The sequence below is a fragment of the Dermacentor albipictus genome, unplaced genomic scaffold (assembly GCF_038994185.2).
Source record: "Dermacentor albipictus isolate Rhodes 1998 colony unplaced genomic scaffold, USDA_Dalb.pri_finalv2 scaffold_89, whole genome shotgun sequence".
Lineage (NCBI taxonomy): Eukaryota > Metazoa > Arthropoda > Arachnida > Ixodida > Ixodidae > Dermacentor > Dermacentor albipictus.
Genome location: NW_027225643.1, coordinates 245335 through 268644, shown reverse-complemented (window position 1 = coordinate 268644; position 23310 = coordinate 245335). Strand labels below are relative to the sequence as shown.

At 48.6% G+C, this 23310-nt stretch overlaps 1 long non-coding RNA gene across 1 annotated transcript; it reads left to right on the top strand.

Annotated features, from left to right (window-relative positions):
* The first annotated feature begins 18102 nt into the window (after nucleotides 1-18102).
* Nucleotides 18103-20210, top strand: LOC135900815 (uncharacterized). The gene is made up of 3 exons (XR_010563948.1): nucleotides 18103-18329; nucleotides 19297-19360; nucleotides 20130-20210. It is a non-coding gene; the product is annotated as an uncharacterized lncRNA (long non-coding RNA).
* Nucleotides 20211-23310: the final 3100 nt, after the last annotated feature.

Here is a 23310-nt window from a genome sequence, read left to right as displayed (position 1 = left end):
CCACTGCGCGTGCGCGAAAAAAGGCAAGGTAAAAGAAAAGTAAAACCTTGTATAAGCAAAACGCGACCTACCTACGCTCGTCAATAAACCTAATCTCACTGTTATGTAAATAAACTGAGGTGTCACTGACACATTGTTGTCCCTTCTTTTTAATATGGTACGCCTCGAGTAGCTCTCTGGCTCGACTATCTCGGCAGCGGCACAAAATCTTTGTTTCCTTCATGATCGGCTTGCACGTGCACGCCAGGCAGTGGACAGGCAGGTGCCCATTCGTTTTATTTCTAATAGACAATTCGTGCTCACGCAAGCGCACATTCACACACCTTCTTGTTTGGCCTATGTAAACTTTGCCGCATGATAGAGGTATCTGATATACTACTCCAACACTGCAAACTACGCGGGAAATGGAGTGCTTTGTTCCGCACCCTTGGAGGTTATATTTACTTCTTTCTATGAGCGAGCATGGCCCAGCGAGCTTGCCGGGAGCCGCAAACGCTATCTCAACTCCATACCGTTTCACAATTAACCTTCTTTAAGTTGTGGGAAGTCTTGTGAACAGAAGGCACAACTGTTTCTTATTTTTGCTCTCTCTGGCGTCTTCAGCAACATTGCCTTCCGTCTTTATCTTCTTATGCACTGCCTCCACTACTGCTGAAATGACTTATTGCGGGAAACCGGCCTCTTCCAGCCTTACAATCTGCCTGTCAAAGCTTTCCTGTTTTTTGTGCATGCAGAACTTTCATAAGGCTGATATGATACACTAGTTGGCTATTGCCCGCTTTACCGTTTTCGAATGAGCCGAATCGTAGGGCAACAATTTCTACACATTTGTACTACACATCGTAGGGTCACTCGTAGGGCAACAATTTCTACATTTGTACTACAAATTTTTCAGCGCCTTGGCAAAGGTTTAACATTCACACGTGAACTAACAAATGATAATAATATTCAGTTTTTAGACAACGCTATAAGCTTCTGTGACGGCCATGTGTGCTGGAAATATAACCCAAGGTCCCCAAAAAAATTGTTGCCCTACGATTCGGCTCATTCGAAAACGGTAAAGCGGGCAATAGCCACCCAGTGTATCATATCAGCCTTAAGAAAGTCCTGCATGCACAAAATACAGGAAAGCTTTGACAGGCAGATTGTAAGGCTGGAAGAAGCCGGTTTCCCACAATCAGTCATTTCAGCAGTAGTGGAGGCAGTGCTTAAGAAGACAAAGACGGAAGGCAATGTCGCTGAAGACGCCAGAGAGCGCAAAAATAAGAAACGTACAGTTGTGCCTTATGTTCACAAGACTTCCCACAACTTAAAGAAGGTTGTGAAACGGTATGGAGTTGAGATAGCGTTCGCGGCTCCTGGCAAGCTCGCTGGGCTATGCTCGCGCATAGAAAGAAGTAAAAATACCTTCCAAGGGTGTGGAACAAAGCACTCCATTTCCCACGTAGATTGCAGTGTTGGAGTAGTACATCAGATACCTCTATCATGCGGCAAAGTTTACATAGGCCAAACAGGAAGGTGTGTGAATGTGCGCTTGCGTGAGCATGAATTGTCTATTAGGAATAAAATGAATGGGCACCTGCCTGTCCACTGGCTGGCGTGCACGTGCAAACCGATTATGAAGGAAGTGAAGATTTTGTGCCGCTGCCGAGATAGCCGAGCCAGAGAGCTACTCGAAGCGTACCATATTAGAAGGAAGGGACAAGAATGTGTCAGTGAAACCTCAGTTTATTTACACAACAGTGAGATGAGGTTTATTGACGAGCGTAGATAGGTCGCGTTTTGCTTATACAATGTTTTACTTTCCTTTTATCTTGCCTTTTTCGCGCACGCGCAGTAGTGTATGTCGGGGGCGTACTTATATGTGGACGTCGTGGAATAAAGTTTAGTTGCAAGTCTGCGCCCGTCCATGTCCCTTGCTGTCTTTGTGGTTCATTTGTTCGCGCAGTTAAACAATGTACGCTGATCGTCGCAGCACTGGTGGTGGCCTTGCGCATAACACTCGGGAAAGGAACCAGCCGTGCGTCGTAGTTTTCTGCGTCGGCAATCGTTCTTCTCTTTCTTATTCACGTTTTCAGACCAAATAAGCAACAATCTACGCAGATGTGGGATGCTCAAAGCTTCAAGGAATGTCGAAAAATTGTGGCACGGCGGGCGGCTAAAATACCGGAAAAAACGTCCCGGCGATACGGTTCTAATCATTCTCCGCAAAGCCACATCAGCGGGAGCAACGGTAGCAATGGATCGCCGCCGTTCAGCGGGAAATTTTGTTGTCGTCCTTTCCTTTGTCGTATCGGGGTTTTTCCCGTTCGATCATATTTAGACGGCTAAGCGAGGAAGTTGGTCTTCAGTGCAGCATGCGGTTTAAAGGCATATCGCTAAAGTTCTGAATGCCGGTTGCCACTTCTTTACCGCGTTGTGCTAATTAGGCAGCACGACTGCACGAGTGCATTGTGTTGTGTTAAAGCTACTGAAGCTTGCAATAACTAGAATTGTTCGTTTTATGCGGCCCGGTAAATCCTCGCACCAGCTGTCACGCACTTCATGCTTCTGCATCTATGCTTTGCGTGACTTCGTGCATGTTGAACTATTGATCGTTGCTGCATGCATAACTGCTGTTGTTTTATGTGCGAGGTGGTCACCCGGCCTTGTTTGAAAAGGGTCTAAATCACGCTGTGCATTATCAGAATGATACCATGTTAACTCCTTCTTTAGCAGCTTTATCTTTGAGTCCGAGGGAATCTTTGATATTGCGTTTTTTTGAGAAATGTGTCTAGAAAATAGGTAGTTTATGGCCAGAATTGCTAATAGTTCCTGCATATGATATTTTTGTTCCATTTCCGCTGAAAATGTGCCGTCACGTTTGGGAAGTCATCACAGCTCAATGCTGTCTGAGCAGACTTGCCACGCCGAGTGATTTGTTTGGTCCACAACGTTGTCCCTTTTTCCACGTGAATTTTGTACTCAACTGAATTCTTTCTTATTATGCTTACAGCGCAGAGCACTAAACCTGGCATTGCCGCCAGTGCCCATCTAATTTGAGTGGCGCTGCTCTGCCTTTCAATATTTCATGTGGCATCCCGCTCTACGAACATTTAACAAAGTCCTGAAAAGTTGGTCAGACTTTACCTTTGTATGTCTCAAACCAGCTCCCTTAAGGAATTTAAAATTGCAAAAACTGCAGTGGGAACAGCAGTTCATCAGCGCATGCATCAGAATTGAACCGGCGGTACAGCGCTAACACATGCTCTTATTAGCCCGTGCGTATGCTGACTTCATTGTCTAGTGTACACGTTTCCATCAATAAATTCGCAATTGCTCTTGTTGAGGCAACTGACTGCACTTATTCGGTGACGTCACATGTATTCATCGGCAGAAAGGTCACAACGGCATGTGCAGACATTTCACCGTGCAGATTTGTTTCAGATGCAAGGCTGCACTCACGACAGGTGCTTATTATTGAGGTACAGAAGCAGCATTACGGCAAGGGTAGAACTTAAAAAAAAGAGCGATCGAGACATCGCATTACTCAACAAAATTCATCGGCTAGTTAACATGAGCTCCACTTCGTGTAAATGGGGTTCATGGCGTTTGTCTGCGGGACGCACCTGGCACGTATGTGGACCGGTTTGTCCCAAACACAGGTAACATCGTGTTCATGCCCGCTCCTACAAAGGCCACCGTCTTCAATATAGTTGTCAACGCAAAAGAAGAAGTCTGGCACCCGAACAAAGGAGAAATCGCAGCCGCGAACTTCAGCAATCCTTGCTGCAAAGGGTTGTCGTCTGCTACTGCTCCCGTGCGTACTGTTGGAAGCGCCCGCTAAGTGGCTATCAGTGGCGCCTCTATTGGCGGTGCACTACGCGTATAACAAGCCACCGTTGACTTCTTCCTATGAAGGCTTTTTTTTGTTTGGTTTCGCATTCAGAGAAAGCCTTGAAGGATGACATTCGTGGCAAAGAAGAGGCAGTGTCGTTCGACCGCATGAAACCAGCCTATCTTCAACATTAACGCTTTATTATTTCCTCCATTCATGCCTAAGCCCCCGACATTCTCCTAGGGGAGCCCATGTAGTGACTGTCCGTCACTTCGTCGTCCCCGCTTCTCGAACATCCAGTTTGCCTCGGGGACTCCCTGAAAAGGGAGGTACCCTAACGCCGGTTCCTCAGGACCGTTAATAAAGTTCTTTGTCTGTCTGTCTGTCTGCCTCACCGTGGGGGTCATTGCCCCTTGCTCCGGAAATCCAGTTATCTCGCCATGAAAACACATTGTGGGGCTGGTTGGTGCATAGCTTTCAAAAGATGAAGCGCCTAGAGTCACAGCACACTAAGCGCCTTGTCCTGTCTTTGTTCCTTCTTAGTGGGATGTCACTGTTGGCACTTCATCTTTTGAAAGGACTGCCTCGCGATGCGGGTCGGTCATTGCCCCCTGCTCTTTCTTAGAACTGAAGCGGCTGCCCGACTTGGGTGCCACGACAGCCATTCGGCAAACCTGCTTTTACTTTTGAATAAAGCCACTCGACTCTCCGCTCTCAAGCTGTCAAAACACGTATTCCTTGCCACTGCTAATCCGAGCTCCCAACACGTTCGTATAAGTAGCGAAGCGCCGATTGGTTCCGAGATCGTGCATACATCTTCTGACAACTTTCGAAGCTGTCAACTACTGCAATCGCACATAGAAGTTCGCAGATTGACAGAAAGTTTGGAACTGCATATGCAAACTCGTGAATCTGTGTGAATGAACACGTGTATGTGATACGATCTGCATGCCTTCCAGTGGCTAGTCAGTCCTATAGCTTTTCACATAGGCACTGCTTTAATCACGGCTCCCTTTGTCGGCGTCGGGTATAAGAATTGTTTCAAATGGAGATGTTGACCCAGGAAAGCCTTGCACAAAGGCAGGCGTGCCTCATGATCGGATTGTGGTTTTGCCGCGTAAAAACTGAATTGAATTTTCTTCTGTCCCGAAACCAACTGAGCGCCGAGGTAACGCTGCGTGCAATGCACTGATCTCAGCCGAGTATTCAACCAAATATATGAAAAATATACTTGTAGATAATCTAGTCGCGAACTGAATTATTTGAATGCTCACAATTCTATTCGTATAGTTGTGTACAGTCAACGTCCCATTTTTCGGACTCTGCAGGGGCCTCGAAAACATCCAAAAAATGAGGCAGTCCAAAAAAAAAACAAAAAAACGAGTACATGTCTTTTACTGCCCCCAAGTGCTCAAATCGCCACAGGCACGTCCGAAATATTTCTGAAGGCCTGCCGGTACACTTATTAGGTGTATCGGTGCTCGTAATGTGACAGGAGATGGCAGGAGCAGGCGTGTAATTTAAGGAATACTTACTGTGCACCGTGAGAATTGCCTCTTCTCACTTTTGATATGTTTCACCGCGTAAAACTTTTGTACTGGGGCGAAGCTCACTTTTGGGCGCTGGCATTATGCAACACGTCGTGCTTTCCGAGCTTCGAAGCCATTGGCGAGGATTACAAAAGCGGAGTCGGCGTCATTGTTAACAGTCGCAATTTTTTTCAATGTGTATCACGGCACCGAACAGCAAAACGCTTGGTAACTAACATCGAAGCAGCTAGCCCTAGCGTTGCCGTGGTGGCGGCTACAGCTGCCAGCGTATCTGCGTGCGAGAGCGCTTGTTTGAGGTGGTGACATAATCAAAATAGTTGTGGTGGTCGCTTCGTTGAATGCCATTTCGGTACTGTACTTTTGGACCGGCGGTCATGGAAAAATTCAGGAAACTCGGAGGTGAAGGGTTTTTGCGCCCAAAATTTCAGACGGTCTTCTACAATAACTGCAAGGGGTACCCTGGCGGTGCCGCGGAGTCCGAATTACCAGGCATGAACAAAAAATCGGTCGTTGACAGCAGCTGCATAGCCCTACTGAAAACATTTGCCGTAAAAACGCGAATATACAGCACTTTTGCGCAGTTGGCGCAAATGACACTTGAGTGGGTGTAGCCAGGGGCAGGCTAGTCTAATTGTAGCAAATGGCGCATTTTTACCACCACTGATTATGCTATCAAATGACGACAGCAAGTCCTCCACACTTCTGTTGTCAGTTCCCCTGAAGACCCCCAGATCTCTCTCGTACAGCACCCCGGAGCACATGACGGGTGGAGAGGGTGTAGACGGCGGGGGCGTGGTTGTGTCTCCAAGAATACTAGGTCAGTGCGTACGGGTGTGGAGTTCCAGAATGGAAGCTTGGTAGCTGATCGCAGCATCTCCACCAATTAACATGAGATTTATTTTCCGGAACAGGTGTCTAGAGCAGTTCAGTCGAGCAGCGCTCTTAACCGTAACTTCAGCGTCGTCTTATGTGAAGTGATCATGATTATGCTGCAGTTGGTGGTGTTCAGTAATCATCTTCACTTTGTGATGTTCGTCTCCAGAACATATCCATTATTTCGTTATATCTTGTTCTAATATAACAAGGTTCAAGATGGCGTTGAAAATCTGATATGCTTGCCCCTGCGTTCAGCGACTTTAGGATGCCTTTATCTGAGCTTTGTTTGCCAGCTCCATTCATTGTCCCTATCTTGTAACTGCGAAGCTGGAATCTAGTTTACCGCAAGTGTACTATTAAATATGAAGTGGTCCTCCAATGCAGGCTTGGGCAGTGCTGCGCGTGGGATTGGGTGACAAAAAACTGCTGGAATTTCCATACAAAACATGAACGGATTCGTTACAGTCGAAAGCACCTAAGTCTCCATGTTTGAGTTGGCACAGGAGCACGAGAAACGCGCTGCACAAACATGTACAGCACCAAAGGAATGCAAAGCATATGGGGGAGCTTGTATAACTGCAAACACAAAGCATGGTAGGACAAGCCGCCGGTTGCCAGGATACAAATTTACATAGTGCTTAGTCAACAACTGAGGAAACAATAAAAGATACCATCACGCCTCTGTTCTCGCAGTGCCCTTTTCAAATGTGAGGCCGCCTTGGATGCGGGCGAAGGTTATGCGGCGCAAAAGGCTGTGCAGTAATTTCTGCCGAGCTACTCAGGGGAAATGATAAAATGTCGCAACTAAACAAATGCATATTTTTCGGGTGATGCGGGAGTAATGGTGTATGCACAAACCACAAAGACCTTCATGTGTGCGACACATGCAACTGCCTACAAAAGGCATTGTGAGCAAAATGTGAAACATGATGTTTATGCAAATGCTCTGTAAGTGTTAGAGCACAAACCACAGGGCTACAGGAAACAAATTTCATGACGTTCATGGTGCCAAATGTTTAAAGGGAAGCTGAAGAGTCTGTCGAATTCAATAAGACGCTCATATACGGATGCGGGAACCTTATAAACCATGTAGGTAAAATTTGGGGTTTTTTTTCAATTAGGAGCGACGTAATCGTCGGTTGAAATTGCGCTGTAGCTCCGCCCCCCTTTGAGTGAGCGAGCGGAGCGGAGACCGGAAACCGCGGTGTTGTGACGTCAACTCTGCTTCGTTCCTTCGCAGCGTCCGCGACCGTGCCTGACCGCGCTTGTTTCTGCGTGCGTGCCATCGTAATCTGCTTCGATCGACCCTGCATTCCTTTGTTGGTGCGTCTGCGTGTATGTAGAGTGGTAGTCAACGTGCGTGGTAGTCAACATGAGTGGTAATCAACGTGAGTGGTAGTCAACAGATGAAGGTCACTACACGTACTGCATGAACCGGGAAGCTTTTCACGCGTTTAAACCGTCTTTGTAGATTCCCGACAGCTTTGGGCAGCGCACAAATGCCGACGATCGCATCCCCGCTTACGTTCCACGAGGAGGCATGCAGGAACACAACACTACAGTGGTTTGACCGGAAGCGAGCTCACTAGATCGGCGAAAGATCGGCGAGATCACTAGATCGCTTTGAAAAAAACATACTCACCAAAGAGCATTTCCAACACGAGGAGATCCCAAGACTTTGCTTTCGTTCGCGTCGAAAGCACTGCTCGCACCAGCATCGTTTGCTTCTTCGAGAGGCTGGCTCTTCACAATCGGCTCGTACATGTAGGGAGTAACGCCGAACTCCTCAGAAAAACGCAGTCTCTCTAAATTTTCCATTACCGTCTCAGAAAAACAGCACCGAACTACCTGGCACCGCGCTTCATGTGTAGCGGCAGCGGTCGGTTACTAGAGTTGACGTCACGAGGCGCACCGACCAATCACAGGCGGAAACGAGACGCGCGAGCTGGGCGTGTCCGCTGCTGCACTGTTCGTCGAAATAAAATATATTTGCGCTTTCTTTCGCTCAATTTCGATACGATATTCGAACTCGGAGGGTTGAAAACCATTATGTACAGATGTTCACTCATTTTTTCTGGAAAACCTTTCAGCTTCCCTTTAAGTCGACAAGTTTCCCAGCAACAGATATTATCAACTGCATTTACAAATCAGAGGTGACGGCAATACGCAATTTCCTACTGTGTCGAAATTATGCAGAGACAGCACTGTACAGCTGTGGCTTATGGGGTGAGCGAAGGGAGTGTAGCCCATACATCAATTAACTTTCTCAGAAATATTTAAGCCAAATTTAAGGGCACTACGATTATGCGAGAATATACGGTAGCCCACCACAAGCCCTTCATTCAGCTCAGCAGACAAATTCCACAACCCCAAAGCCGCAATGGTAGAATGCCGCCGCCGTGTCTGGGGAGAAACAGTCCGAGGTGAAAAAAAAAGTGCTTACCCAGGGTTATCTGTACACCTGGCTCGAGGTCGGGCTGCTTGTCGGTTGATTTCATTAATTTATTTCTGTCGTCCTCTTGCGGCTGCCATAGGGTCAGTATTCTGCGCACATCTCTGCTGCAAATGGGCCCATGGGGGCCACAGCCACTACTGCTTCATGATCCCTGAGAGGAGTAGGAATGGCATAAGGCACACAAGGACATGCTGAAAAATCTTTAGACAGATAATCAAATGTCCCTGTCGGGTAGCTGTCTTCTTAATGGGCAAATGCAGCAAATTTTGAGCTATGTAAAATGCCTAGTTTCCCATAATGGGGATGCACAGCAGCTATCATGGAAATTTGACGTTCGAAATACGAGTTGATGCATGAGAGAAAGCAAGCAAAAATACATATTTTCGGGAACCTAAGCTAAAAAAGTAAATGTGCAGCCATTTTTGCTTGCCAAAAATTACACCGAAAATTGAGAACAAGCGTGGTCGCAGGCATGATCTCCGCGATCAGCCAGTGAGCGCACCACGCTGGTAGTCTCGGAAGTCATGGTCTGGCTTACTAAATTTTTACATACAGCCAAACCTGTTTATAATAAACTAGACCCGCAAAGTTTGGTCATGACACCGTAGTTCGTCACATACGAAGTCATTATTTAAAAGGTGCAAGAACCGACACCGACGGTGGCCTTGGCAACTATGATTTGCCGTCACTGATTCAAAAATTAAATTTTTAGTATCTTCATTTGTAACTTCAATAACTTCAACGTGAATGCCTATCAACTGGCTTAGTATTCCATCTTAATGCAGTTCACTTCTGTCTTCTGCACTTTCCCATATCAAGCCGCAAGCTTCTGTTAAAAAAGTCGTCTAAAGAATGAGATGTGGCGCTGTGGCTGTCAAAACAGCCCCTGATTTCTTCTTATCACCTGCCATCTCACAACTACGAGTGCAGCTACGGCACTATTTTCTTAGAGAGCTTGTGATATAATTCTCCATCAATGGGACACAAGTGGATTCTCCATATGATAGTGAAGCATTCTAGTTGGTTTGAAGCAGAAACTATTGTGGCGTGCCGACATTTTGCAAGCACCCTGTAATTAGGGCTCCAGCATCAGCCACACACCGAGTGCCAAGAGCGATGAAGTTACGTTTCTTATGTTGGCTCGGTGGGAAAAGTAGAACACCATCAGGATCTTTTATCAACGACCTAAACACGGCGCCAAAAGCAACTAGAACTTTACATGGCAATAGAGCGTCGTTCCGCATTGTCATTGACTCAGGCTGCATGAATATCGACAGCAACGGCAAGATGGTAACACTTGAGCAGCTATTGGTTAACATCGATACAAATCGTCTAAATAGGTGCTGTCCACACGGTACCGCATGAAGAACTGCACAGATGCCACCATCCTGGCTCCCAAGATGGGAGGCGATGGCCACCATATGCTGTGCTGTACTTCCTCACACATTGCACGCTGGGAACACGCCTTGAAAGCATGGCTATCCCAGCATGGTTGAAAGCAAGTCACTTTTCTAGCGGCTTCTAAAATCCACTTGCGGCATTCGCTTAACTCCGCGGTCATATAACTTCTTGGTCATAACTCCGTGGTCAGAAAGAAAGAAAGAAAGAAAGAATCTTAAATGTTGACCAAATGAATCATTCCAACAGCCAAGTCACCACTCAAGGAAGTCGCCAGTAAACTGGAATGGTGGGCTAAAATTTGTTGCACTTAAGTTTACACTAAATAAAGATTTTGTAAACATTTTAAGAACATTTCTTAACCTAACACTAATCATTGAAGGAGTTCCTAGTGGGACTGTTCTTAAACGCCAACAAAATTCTATGCACCACGACTGTCTGAGAAACTTGTCAATTTTTGTGCTGAATCTTAGAAACCTTACCTAATGAAGCATACAATTTAATGACCTTTCCTTTTGATTAAACAGCTACTACTCATTAGTCAGACATTCTCAATATAGTTTCATATTTTCAAGGGATAACCTGAAGAGATGCATGCAAGGATTCTGTGGCCCAAGCTAATAAACACACAAGCACAAAAGTGTCTACACAAGCAGGACTACACACCCTTCACCACGGTCTTGCTGTTGCTCTTCTTGCGCTGGTGTTGCCGTGCAGACGCCACCACGGTTGTCGTCAGGCTCCTCCTGGACGGCGGGCAGAGTGGAGCTGCCACCAGTCGTGGGTCTGCCAGAGCTGGTGCTCAATGTGGCCACGCCCACCCAATGCTGGGACAAGCTGCTCAAACAGCTGCTGCCTCCACTGTTGCTGCTCAACTTGCCCTTCTTGCTACACTCCAGGATGGTGCTGGGAAGATTTGCGGTCCACCAGAAATGACTGGAGGCCTTCACGCAATCTTGCAATAAATGCGCAGTTGTTTACGTGTCTTGTTTGATTATGAAAAGCAGCACACGTCCAGAGACCCAAGTTGGCATCAAAGAGGATGATTAGAGCAGCACATGCCCCAATATTACATACCTAGTGAACCAACTTGGTCTAACAGTTTGTCCTGAAGTCTGTGACCTTAGCACACTGAAGTTGGTGGGAAACAGGTTAGGCACAAACATACAGACATACTGCAAAAGGGTGAAGTTTCTAAAGAACGCTAATCGCACTTAAAATATTCCAGCAGAACTCACATCACAATGACTGTTGACGTAAAGGCGATTAGCATTACTGCAATGTTAAGCAATAAACTCGCGCGGAAGTATTTGTTAAAAATGCAAGGAAAGAAAACTGGCAGTCCATAGGATACCTGGAGAATGAGGACACTCAATTGATTTGAGCGAGAACTTGCAGTAATCAAAATGTCCGATGTGTCAACACATATCGAGACTGAATAACCGAGTACAATTAAGAGCAAGAGTCTATTTCAGGTGTCATACGGCGCAATTTCAATCGCGGTAGAGCCAGGTTAGCTAATTTGCGTACCGTGGCAGCATGACCAGCTGAGCTGATCATGTCGTGCCAGCATCCATGTACGTCAGACGGTGTCATTTTGAGTGTCACATGGAGACCGCAGAACTCAGAGTACTACCTCACAAACTCACTTGCATAAAACTAAATTATCAACCATAAGATCCACGTGACTCTTGATAAGCTGCTTTGCACCCAAGTTCGGGCGCTCGTGCTCCAGATTTGACGTCCACTTTGTTAGCTGCAGCGCTGAGCACGTTGAGTGTAAGCTGCCATGGTCGCTAATGTTTTAGCTGGACCAGATGATTTAGCTTGTTTGGGTGAGTCTACAGTTGCGGCTGTCGCATATATATATATATATATATATATATATATATATTGTCACGTGGTGGTGACGTTGACGAACACAGTTGCAAATACTGTGCAAGGCACAACTAACTTTTATTGGGCGAACCTGTGCCCACAAAGACAGGCTACACTTATAGCACAACGATAGCGGCGAACACGGTCGGCGATCGTCGAAAATCTGATCAGTGGGTCCAGCGCGTTGCCTTTTATACAGCAGTCATCGAATGTTCCAGACTAATCGTTGGGGCCCGCGTGCCTTCCACAAAGTTCTACACCATTCGCGTCACGCGAGAAAATCAGATAACACAAGGTCAGGCGATAACAGACAGCGGAAAGAAGCATCGATAACTTTCCAGAAACTTCGGACACATGCAGGCGCGTCCTGCGCTATGCGATTACATTTGTTAGGCGGCGAAACGTGGTCGCCCGATAAAGATAAGTACACGTGTCAATACCCCCCTCTTAAAAAGCACCGACCCGATGCTGCAAACAAACGAAAGTAATAAACAAAAGCATGGTAGCACAGAAAAGAACAAAAAAAAATATAAGGAAGTTCGTCAGCGTCCGTAAAAGGGTTTAAGGCGCACCACGTGGACCACTTCAGATCGTGCGCGGCGCCGCTGTGAATGCGAAATGCCGTCTGGCACGACCTCATAGTCCAGTGCGCCAATACGTCGGATGACCTTGTAGGCTCCGAAATAGAGTCGCAGTAGTTTCTCAATGAGTCCTCGTTGCCGTTTGGGGTCCATACCCAAACACGGTCGCCGGGCTGGTACTCGACGAAGCGTCGTCGGAGGTTCTAGTGTCGGCTGTCGGTCCTCTGCTGGTTCTTGTTCCGCAGGCGGGCGAGCTGTCGGGGTTCTTCGGCGCGCTGTAGGTAGGTAGCGACGGCAACGTTCTCCTCGTCAGTGACGTGCGGCAGCATGGCGTCGGGCGTCGTCGTCGGGTTCCTGCCGTAGACCAGCTTCAACGGCGTGATCTGTGTTGTTTCTTGCACCGCCATGTTGTAAGCGAATGTTATGTACGGCAGGACGGCATCCCAGGCCTTGTGTTCGACGTCGACGTACATCTGTAGCATGTCGGCGAGGGTCTTATTCAGCCACTCCGTAAGACCATTCGTCTGCGGGTGGTAGGCCGTTGTCCTCCTGTGCCTTGTCTGACTGTATTTCAGAATGGCTTGGGTGAGCTCCTCTGTAAAGGCCGTTCCTCCGTCGGTGATGAGGACTTCTGGGGCGCCATGTGGCAGCAGCATGTTTTCGACAAAGAATTTCGCCACTTCGGCTGCGCTACCTTTCGGCAGTACTTTTGTTTCAGAGAAGCGGGTGAGGTAGTCCGTCGCCATGACGATCCACTTATTTCCGGTTATTCACGTCGGAAAGGGTCCCAGCAAGTCCATCCCGATCTGATGGAATGGTTGGCAAGGCAGCTTGATTGGCTGCAGTAATCCGGCTGGCCTTGTCGGCGGTGTCTTGCGTCGCTGACAGTCTCGGCATGTTCTGACATAACGGGCGACGTCGGCAGGCAGACGCGGCCATTAATACTTTTCTTGTATCCTCGATAGTGTCCGAGAAAATCCGAGGTGTCCAGCGGTCGGATCGTCATGTAGGGCGTACAATACTTCTGGATGAAGTCCTGACGGGACAACAAGAAGGTAATTGGCGCGGACTGGTAAGAAGTTCCTCTTCACGAGTAGATTGTTTTGAAGCGTGAAGGAAGATAATCCGTACTTAAATGCCCTGGGGACAACGTCGGTGTGCCCATCCAAATATTCGACGAGGCCTTTTAGCTCCGGGTCTGCCCGTTGCTGTTCAGCGAAGTCTTCCGCGCTTATCATTCCAAGGAAGGCATCATCATTGTCGTCATCTTGCGGCGGCGGCTCAATGGGCGCGCGTGATAGGCAATCGGCATCGGAGGGTTTTCGTCCGGACTTGTAGGTTACAGTGATGTCGTATTCTTGTAGTCTGAAGCTCCACCGCGGCAGTCGTCCTGAAGGATCCTTTATATTCGCCAGCCAACACAACGCGTGATGGTCACAGACGACTTTGAATGGCCTGCCATGAATATAAGGGCGAAATGTAGCTGTAGCCCAAACGATGGCGAGGCATTGCTTTTCGGTCGTAGAATAGTTGCCTTCCGCTTTTGACAGCGACCGGCTATAGCGTAAGCTATCACCTGTTCGACTCCGTTTCTTCTCTGGACTAGAACGGCACCGAGGCCTAGGCTACTAGCGTCAGTATGCATTTTTGTATCGGCGTACTCGTCGAAGTGCGCAAGTAGCGGCGGCGACTGCATGCATCGTTTGAGTTCTTCAAATGCGTCGGCATGCGGCGTTTCCCACTTGAACTCAACATCACATTTAGTTGGACGTGTCAACGGCTCGGCGATGCATGAAAAGTCCTTGACAAAGCGCCTGTAGTAGGCACACATGCCAAGGAATCTACGCACTGCCTTCTTGTTGATGGGTTGCGGGAACTGTGTGATGGCAGCTGTCTTTTGCGGGTGTGGACGGACGCCAGATTTGCTGATTACGTGGCCTAGGAACAGAAGCTCATCGTAAGCGGCGCGGCATTTTTCGGGCTTCAGAGTAAGCCATGCCGACTTGATGGCCTCTAGTACTGTCGCAAGCCGCTTGAGGTGATCGTCGAAATTTCCGGCGAAGACGACGATGTCATCCAAACAAACGAGACACGTCTGCCACTTCAATCCTGCTAACACCGTGTCCATGACGCGCTGGAACGTTGCAGGCGCCGAGCACAGTCCGAATGGCATAACCTTGAACTTGTAGAGGCCGTCTGGGGTTATGAAGGCTGTCTTTTCGCGATCTCTTTCGTCGACATCTATTTGCCAATAGCCAGACTTGAGGTCCATAGACGAGAAGTATTTAGCGTTGCAGAGCCGATCCAATGCGTCGTCTATCCGTGGGAGGGGGTATACGGCCTTCTTCGTGATCTTGTTCAGACGACGATAATCGACGCAGAAACGTAGGGTTCCATCCTTTTTCTTTACCAGGACAACAGGGGATGGCCAAGGGCTTTTCAACGGCTGGATGATGTTGTTGCGCAGCATCTCGTCGACTTGTTCTCTTATAGCTGCACGTTCTCGCGGCGAAACATGGTAAGGGCTGTGGCGGAGTGGTCGGGCGCACTCCTCGGTGATTATGCGATGCTTGGCGACTGGTGTTTGTCGAATCCTCGATGACGTCGAAAAGCAGCCTTTGTATCGTCGGAGCAGACTTCTGAGCTGCTGTTGCTTAATCACGGGGAGACTTGGATTAATGTCGTAGTCTGATTCGGGAACCATCGTCGTCGGGGTAGATGCGGCGGAATCCGAGAGGACAAACGCATTACTGGTTTCCAGAATTTCCTCGATGTACGCGATCGTCGTGCCCTTGTTGATGTGCTTGAACTCTTGGCTGAAGTTTGTCAGCAACACTTCAGTTTTCCCTCCATGCAGTCGAGCGATCCCTCTTGCGACGCAAATTTCACGGTCTAGCAGTAGACGTTGGTCGCCTTCGATGACGCCTTCAAAGTCAGCGGGTGTTTCGGTGCCGACCGAAATAACAATGCTCGAGCGAGGTGGGATCCTCACCTTATCTTCGAGAACACTCAAGGCGTGGTGACTACGAAAGCTCTCCGGCGGTATCGCTTGATCTTCCGACAGCGTTATCGATTTTCACTTTAGGTCTATGATTGCGCCGTGTTGGTTCAGGAAGTCCATGCCGAGAATGACGTCCCATGAACACTGTTTGAGGATAACGAAGGTGGCAGGGTAAGTCTCCGGTAATGAACAGTTATTCTTGCCGTGCAGATTCCAGTCGGCGTAATGAGGTGTCCTCCAGCGGTACGGATTTGGGGGCCCTCCCATGCAGTCTTAACCTTCTTCAACTGGGTGGCGATGTGTCCACTCATTACGGAGTAATCGGCCCCTGTGTCTACTAAGGCAGAGACTGCGTGGCCGTCGAGAAGTACGTCGAGGTCGGTGGTTCTTTGTCTGGCGTTGCAATTGGATCTTGGCGTCGGATCACGGCTGCGTCGCGTTGAACTGAAGCTGAAACGTCTCGTCGTCAAGCCGTATTTCGTCGGTGTAGTTTCGGCTTCCTGACTTCGTCGGGACGGCGGCGTGTCGTCATTAGGTCGTCGAGATGATTTCTTCGTCGTCTTCGTCGGCGCCGGAGGATCTTCATCCGTTCGACGAACAGCAACCACACCTCCATCGGTTGCTGCTTTTAGTTTTCCGGATATGGGCTCGCTGACCGGCCCCATGCTGGGCCAGTGTATGGTCGGCGCTGCGGCGTGAGGTAGCGGCCTGGTGATGGCGAACGCGACGGTCGTCGAGAGCTCCACTGAGTAGCGGCGACGTAGTCGGCGATATCGTGAGGGCGTTCACCTTGCTGCGGGCACGGAGCGTTGAAGGCGAAACCTCGCAGTCCCAGCTCCCGGTATGGGCATCGGCGATACAAATGGCCGGCTTCTCCGCAGTGGTAGTAGAGCGGGCGGTGGTCGTGGGCTCGCCAAATGTCCGTCTTCCTCGCGTAGGTGCGCTGGGCGACGGGTGGGCGTGCTGGCGGCGGCGGCGGCGGACGACGGAATGGCGTCGTTGCAGGGCCCTGGCGTGGTCGCGGAGAGGGACCTTGACGGCGTGCGACGGCGGCGTATGTCATTGCTTCTGGCTGAGGCTGCGGTAATTGTGGTTGCGGCTCGGGAACTCCAAACGATCGGTGCACCTCTTCTTTCACGATATCGGCGATTGAAGACACTTGGGGCTGCAACGAAGGCAGGACCTTGCGCAGTTCTTCGCGCACAATGGCCACGATGGTCCCCTGAAAGTCGTCGGAATCCAGTCCTTGGATGGCGTACTGCGGCGTGAGCCCCTGGCGGTTATGTTGCCGGGTGCGCATCTCCAGAGTTTTCTCGATCATCGATGCCTCTGCAGAAATCTCAGCTACTGTCTTCGGTGGGTTACGAATAAGTCCTGCGAAAAGTTCCTGCTTGACACCACGCATCAGGAAGCGGACTTTTTTCTCCTCTGACATTTCCGGGCCGGCATGCCGGAAAAGACGGGTCATATCCTCCGTGAAGATCGCGATCGTCTCGTTTGGCAGCTGCACTCTGGTTTCTAGTAGTGCTTGGGCTCGCTCTTTTCGCACGACGCGTGTAAACGTTTGCAAGAAGCCGCTTCGGAACAGGACCCACGTCGTTAAGGTGGCCTCTCGATTCTCGAACCAGGTCCTGGCGGCGTCTTCCAGTGCGAAATAGACATGCCGCAGCTTGTCGTCGCTGTCCCAACTGTTGAACGTAGCGACCCTCTCATACGTCTCGAGTCAGGTTTCCAGGTCCTCGAATCTGCGGAACGTCGGAGGTTCCCTGGGCTGCTGCAGCATCATGGGGGACGCTGGGGCTGCCATTGGGGTTGCCTTGGGCACAATATTCTTGGTCTTCTCAGGTAGAAGTCCGTGCTCCGGGGGCAGGTGTTGAAGACGGCGGCTTGCTCGATGCTCCGGGACTACGTTGGCGTTCTTTTTGCGGTCCCGGCTTGGATCACTGCTTGTCGGGGGCATCCGGTATATGAACGAAAAGCACCTCCACCAGACGTCACGTGGTGGTGACGTTGAATCACACAGTAGCAAATAGTGTGAAAGACAAAACTAACTTTTATTGGGCGAACCTGTGTCCACAAAACCAGGCTACACTTATAGCACAGCGATAGCGGCGAACACGGTCGGTGATCGTCGAAAATCTAATCAGCGGGTCCAGCGCGTCGGCTTTTTTACAGCAGTCATCGAATGTTCCAGACTAATCATTGGGGCCCGCGTGCCTTCCACAAAGTTCGACACCATTCGCGTCACGCGATGAAATCAGATAACACAAGGTCCGGCGACAACAGACAGCGGAGAGAAGCATCGATAACTTTTCAGAAACTTCGTATACATAGCCCCGTTTACATGAATGCGACAGTGGCGCATCGCATTTCCAGGCGCATTTGGGAAAGGCGATGCGACGCCGTTTACATGTACCGCATTAACTCTCGCGAGAACGTAGCGCCACATGGTGTCGTATAAGGGAAGTGCAGCCGACTTCCGGTGCATCTGGTTTCCGGTAGTGAGCCGAGCGCACGTTGCTGGCTGGGTGCTGACTGAACGGGCCACCGCGAGCCTGACGCTTGTGCAAAATGCTTGGGAATGCAGCGTTGCGTCTCCACCTTGTGCTACTTTTGTCGGCATGGGTTAACTTTCACGTCATCCTGTACGCTGTCGCCTGCATGCAGCATCAGCAGTGACGTCGTCGGTTACGGTCGGCCCACATGAAAGCACTTTTGCGCGCAAGAGGGTTGGCGACGTGCTCTGCCGTCAACGATTTGGTTGTCATGCAAGGTGAGAACATCTTTAAAGGATCCTTTTAGACAGACAGTGTGCTATACTTCTTAATGGGAGCATGTAAGCCCTCTTGTAGTCCCAAAACGAAGCAGCGTACGAAGGCGAGTGGCGTTTGTTACGAAGTACTTTCGATTGTGATCGGCAACAATTGCCGCCACACGGTCCAGAAATTATGATTGAGTGAGTGAGTTTTAGCACAAATTCGCGATCGAAAACATCCATGTGACGCCAGGGATCAGTTTTGCGCCACCGAGTGTCAAAACTAGATGCAGCAGAGAGAAACGCCTGTCAAAGCTCCATGCAGCTGCGGTGGGGTCGGTGACGCGACAAGCGTCTGGTTGGGAGTTATGGCGGCGCGGTGGGCAAGCTGTGTGAACGACGCGAATTTCGGCGGCAGAAGAATTCCGTTCGCTGTAGCTGTAAACGCCGGATTCCCTAGTGTAGAAGCGCTTTCCTCCGCTGTCCGCGCTGTGGCTGGTACGCATGGCATGAAGCCTTTGAAGCGCTATGTAGAACATTATTGCGTGCGATACCCGAAACGGGACAAAAGCGATTGCTTTGCATCGAGTGCGAAAAGTACCGGATGCTTTCTTTCGTGGCCACCACCACGATGTTTGCATTTGTGCCGCCTGTACATGTATTGGAACAGACCAAAATAAATGCGTCAACTCTGGAACTTAGCGGTAAACATCAAGAATTCTTTATTCATATCACAACAGCTTCTGCCGTGGGATCAGCACGTTTTTCAGGCTTCAAAAGTTAATTTCACTGCTATCTCACATCGTCCCACAGCACACACATCACCCAGTGCTGTCTTCTGTTGCATTTCGTTGCACTACTCTTGCAATCAACATTTGACTCTTCACGTGGCATTTGTGTACATTTTAATAGGTATATATTTATGTGCTACATTGCATTAGCAGCTTTTTTAGAAATATTTCCTGGTTTCTCTCCTCTATTATAGGGTCTTTGCTGGGGAAAAAACGGAAGCAGAGAAGTGTCTGGATGAAGACTCGTTCTAATGACTGGTGGGACAGCATTGTGGCAACAGAGTTCACCGACGAGGACTGCAAAGCTAACTTTAGAATGAGCCTAGCTTCATTCAATGAACTTGTTTTACTTTTGGAACCATTCATGTCGCCAAAGACGTATTGTGTGCGACAACCACTACCAGTGCAAAAGAGAGTGGCTATTGCCCTTTTCAAAATGGCCAGCTGCAGCGAATACAGAGTGGTAGCAAATCAATTTGGTGTTCACAAAAGCAGCGTCAAAAATTGTGTTTACATGTTCTGCCAATCACTGGTACAGCATTACCTGAAGAAGTACATAAGCATACCTACTGCCACAGAAGCTGAAGCTATTGCCAGGAACTTCGAGGCAAGATGCCACCTCCCTCAAATATTTGGTGCAATCGACGGTACCCACATTCCTATCATGGCACCAAAGAAAGGATATCGTGACTTTGTGAACAGAAAAATGTGGACATCGTACAATGTGCAGGCTGTAGTAGACGACCGAGGGCGATGAGTTCCATTTCACAAAATATTCACCTTTCTTTTTCTCTTGGGGATTTTCTCCTAATGAACATGGGAGCCAGTGGCCTTTCCTCCCACGAGCTCGTTTGCTTGCCCCATAGTTCGTTATTCTTCTGTAGCAAGGACTGTATTAGCGATGGCCAATTAATGTCAGTAAATAGATTGCACACAGACAGTTCACTTGTAAGTTGTTGCAGAAGTGTCGTTGCTAGAAACAATATTCTTGCCATGTGTCTAATTATAATGCACATGTATGTTTCAGATTTCGCAGCGTTACCTGCAATGTCCCAGGAAGTGCACATGATGCGTCTGTGTTGAGGTTGTCGTCACTGTTCCAAAGGAGGGAGGAGCTGTTACCAAGACAAGAAATCGTGTTGAATGGCTGTTCAATCCCACTCATGCTATTGGGGGATCCTGCATATCCTGCTTTGTCTTGGATACTGAAGGGATACACCTCATCACAAGGAAGGCTCTCAAAGGAGCAGGAATCATTTAATGTGTACCACAGTAGCGGCCGCAATGTTGTGGAGCATGCCTTTGGAAGGCTAAAGGGGCGATGGAGAGTGCTACTGAAGCGTGCCGGCATAAACTACAAATTTATGCCGACAGTCATAGTAGCTGCATGCATTTTGCACAATTTTTGTGAAGGGAGAGGAGAGACAGTAAGTGATGCGTGGATTGGTGATGTTAGGCCATCTGAGGATGGGCTTTACCAGCAGCCTTCAACCAGACCTCTGCACACAAGCTCTGTTAGTGAAGTGCGGGATTTCCTCTGCGATTTCGTGGCTGAGAACTTTCCACTTCCGTCTGCATCGTGGTGAATTGTATCTTGTGAAGTTCTGAAGACAGGCAAATGAAACAGTTTGAAACACAGTTTTTCAAAGCAGTGTTTATTTGTCAAAAGCAGCTTCCTCATTTCACTGCTTGTTGGCAGCATTACTCTGGCTACTGCCTTGAGCCTGAGGCTGTTGTGAAGAAAATACATACACTCCTTATTGCTGCAGAGGCTGTCCAAATGAGAAAGTATGTGGCATCTGCGCAAATGGTGCTGCAGGCTGGGAAAATGCTGGCACAGGCTGCCTGGCCAATTGTGCTATCATCGCTTGTGTGCCTTGAAGGAATGATGATGTGATTCCCGTCATCACCTCTTTAAAATTCTCGTTTTCCTGTTGTAGCAGCTCCTTCTGCTGCTTAAACAGAAATTCATTCTGTTGTTCAAGAAGTGCGGCTGTCCTCCGGTGCTGCTCCTAAAGTAACTCGGACAGCGCTAAGGTGCTGGTCCTGGCCCGCTTTGCTGGTGGCATGGTAAAGCCAGTGGTTGCTGCAAGAAACAGTGCACAACAATAATCACCATAAACATAGGAAAACCTTCGTTTTTGGTCCCATACTGTTATATCACACGGGAAAAGCCATTTCAAATTGTTTCATCCAAAATAATAAATGAAGTAGATCCGACGCATTGATGTTACGAAAACCATTATGCAGGCAGCTGTCTACATAGCATTGTTTGGGATTGTGCAAAGTACAATTGAGGGAACCGATGTGTTTATGCAAGAAGAATTGCTATGTGGCTTATGCGAATGTGTGGGTTTGTAAAGACACCAGCAAGATGACGCCGCTGACGTTATTTCTACTTTGGTCGTTTGACGCGAGCTTACAAAATATTTGTTTCGTTCCACACAGGCACTGGACTAGCGTAGAAAAAAGGAAACATGGAGTGCAACATGACCAGCGGCTCCATGTTATGCCATCACATGTACATACACTAACATTCACTTGTCCTCTCTTCCCTATGTGCCTGTAGGGACTGCACTACTCCATTGCTAAGAACGCAGACTGTACCATTCAGAAAACACCACTTACGACTTGAGCTCATTTCAGACGTTTGGCTGCCACCAGGTGATTCCAGGCTGTCGAAACGGGAATACCTCTCGTCATCACTCTGACCTGAATTGAAAAAGATGGTAGGGTCACTGCATAACTCGCCGTTAAACATACATCTGCTCATTTCATTTATGTGTAAAACAACTCCTTTGCTCGCAGCATTTTCTCAATTTATTGCTCTGCTTTGCTACAAGCCTAATTCCTTCTTGTTTTGCTGTTTCTGTTTCCATCTACATAAATATTGTATGCATGCACACATATTGCTCTTGCTGCCTGACCGTTAGTGCCTGTTTTTAAACATGTGGCCCCTTTTAAGTTGCACAATAAAACACCAGTTTGCCAATGTTGCAAATGTCTTCAGTGTTTGCAATAAATGAAATCATGAAACTCGAGTTGCTTGTCTGAATGTGCAAGTGCCAAAAGATGGGAAATCACAATTTCATCAGGAGAATGCAGCTTTACTAGCTGTCGGTACTGGTTCACAGCACTGATTTGCACACTCGTTTCTAAAGTGAGCGGTCGCGAGCGTGTGGAAGTAGGTCGTGCGCTCGCTATCGCTCACACGCGCGCGCGCACACACGCACGCACACACACACACACACATATATATATATATATATATATATACATATTACAGCGTGTGTCCAGGAATTTAGCCTTGGCAGCCTTCGACTGGTCTTGCATTAGCTTAAAATGGGGTGCAGCTTTGAATAAAACTGGACGCCAGAGTGCCGAGCTGGGTGAGATGGACACTCGGGAGGAAAAAAAAAACGTTCCACTTGTTTTACCTGTGTTTTCCTCCTCGGCGACACTGGCAGCGTCACTGTCGTGACCATACTGATGGGCCTCCACCATGGGACGGTGGCACAGAATGGCGCTTAATTCTTTATACCACCTCCATTTAGATGGCGCTGCGCCGCTCAACATTTGTAGCTCTCTTTCCTGGCGAGAAAAGAATTTTTTTTTCAAAACATGACTGCGTGTCTGGCAAAGCATTTCAGAATATCAGTGAGCTCAGCAAGACAACTTACCTTGTATTTTCCTTTGAGATTTTTCCAACGGGTACGGAGTTGTTGCCAGCTCCGAACATATCCAATTAGGGCCATCTCTTCTTCAAACTTCATGAAATGGACTTGGTTCCTCTGGCGGCGTGAATCTAGGAGCTCACCGATGATATTATGCCAAGGAAAGCAGTCGTTTCCTCTGCGGAGAAATGTGTACGCGTAGAGCACGCTGTAGCGGGCGAAGTTGCCATGGGGGACGCCATTTTGCTTCTGCTTCGGGCGTTGCTGTCTCGCAGCTTCACCAGCGCGGCAGTCCCGCAGCTAATTCCTTCCCATAATTCCTAATGCGACGATGCTGCGTTTACATGCTCCGCGAGAGTCGACTGTCGTCCGTAAATCTACCCTCGCCTGGCGCATTAATGCGATGCGCCTTCCTAGCGCATTACCGCTGTTTACATGTATGCGATGCGCTAGAAATGCGATGCGATGCGCCACTGTCGCATTCATGTAAACGCGACTCATGCAGGCGCGTCCCGCGCTATGCGATTGTTAGGC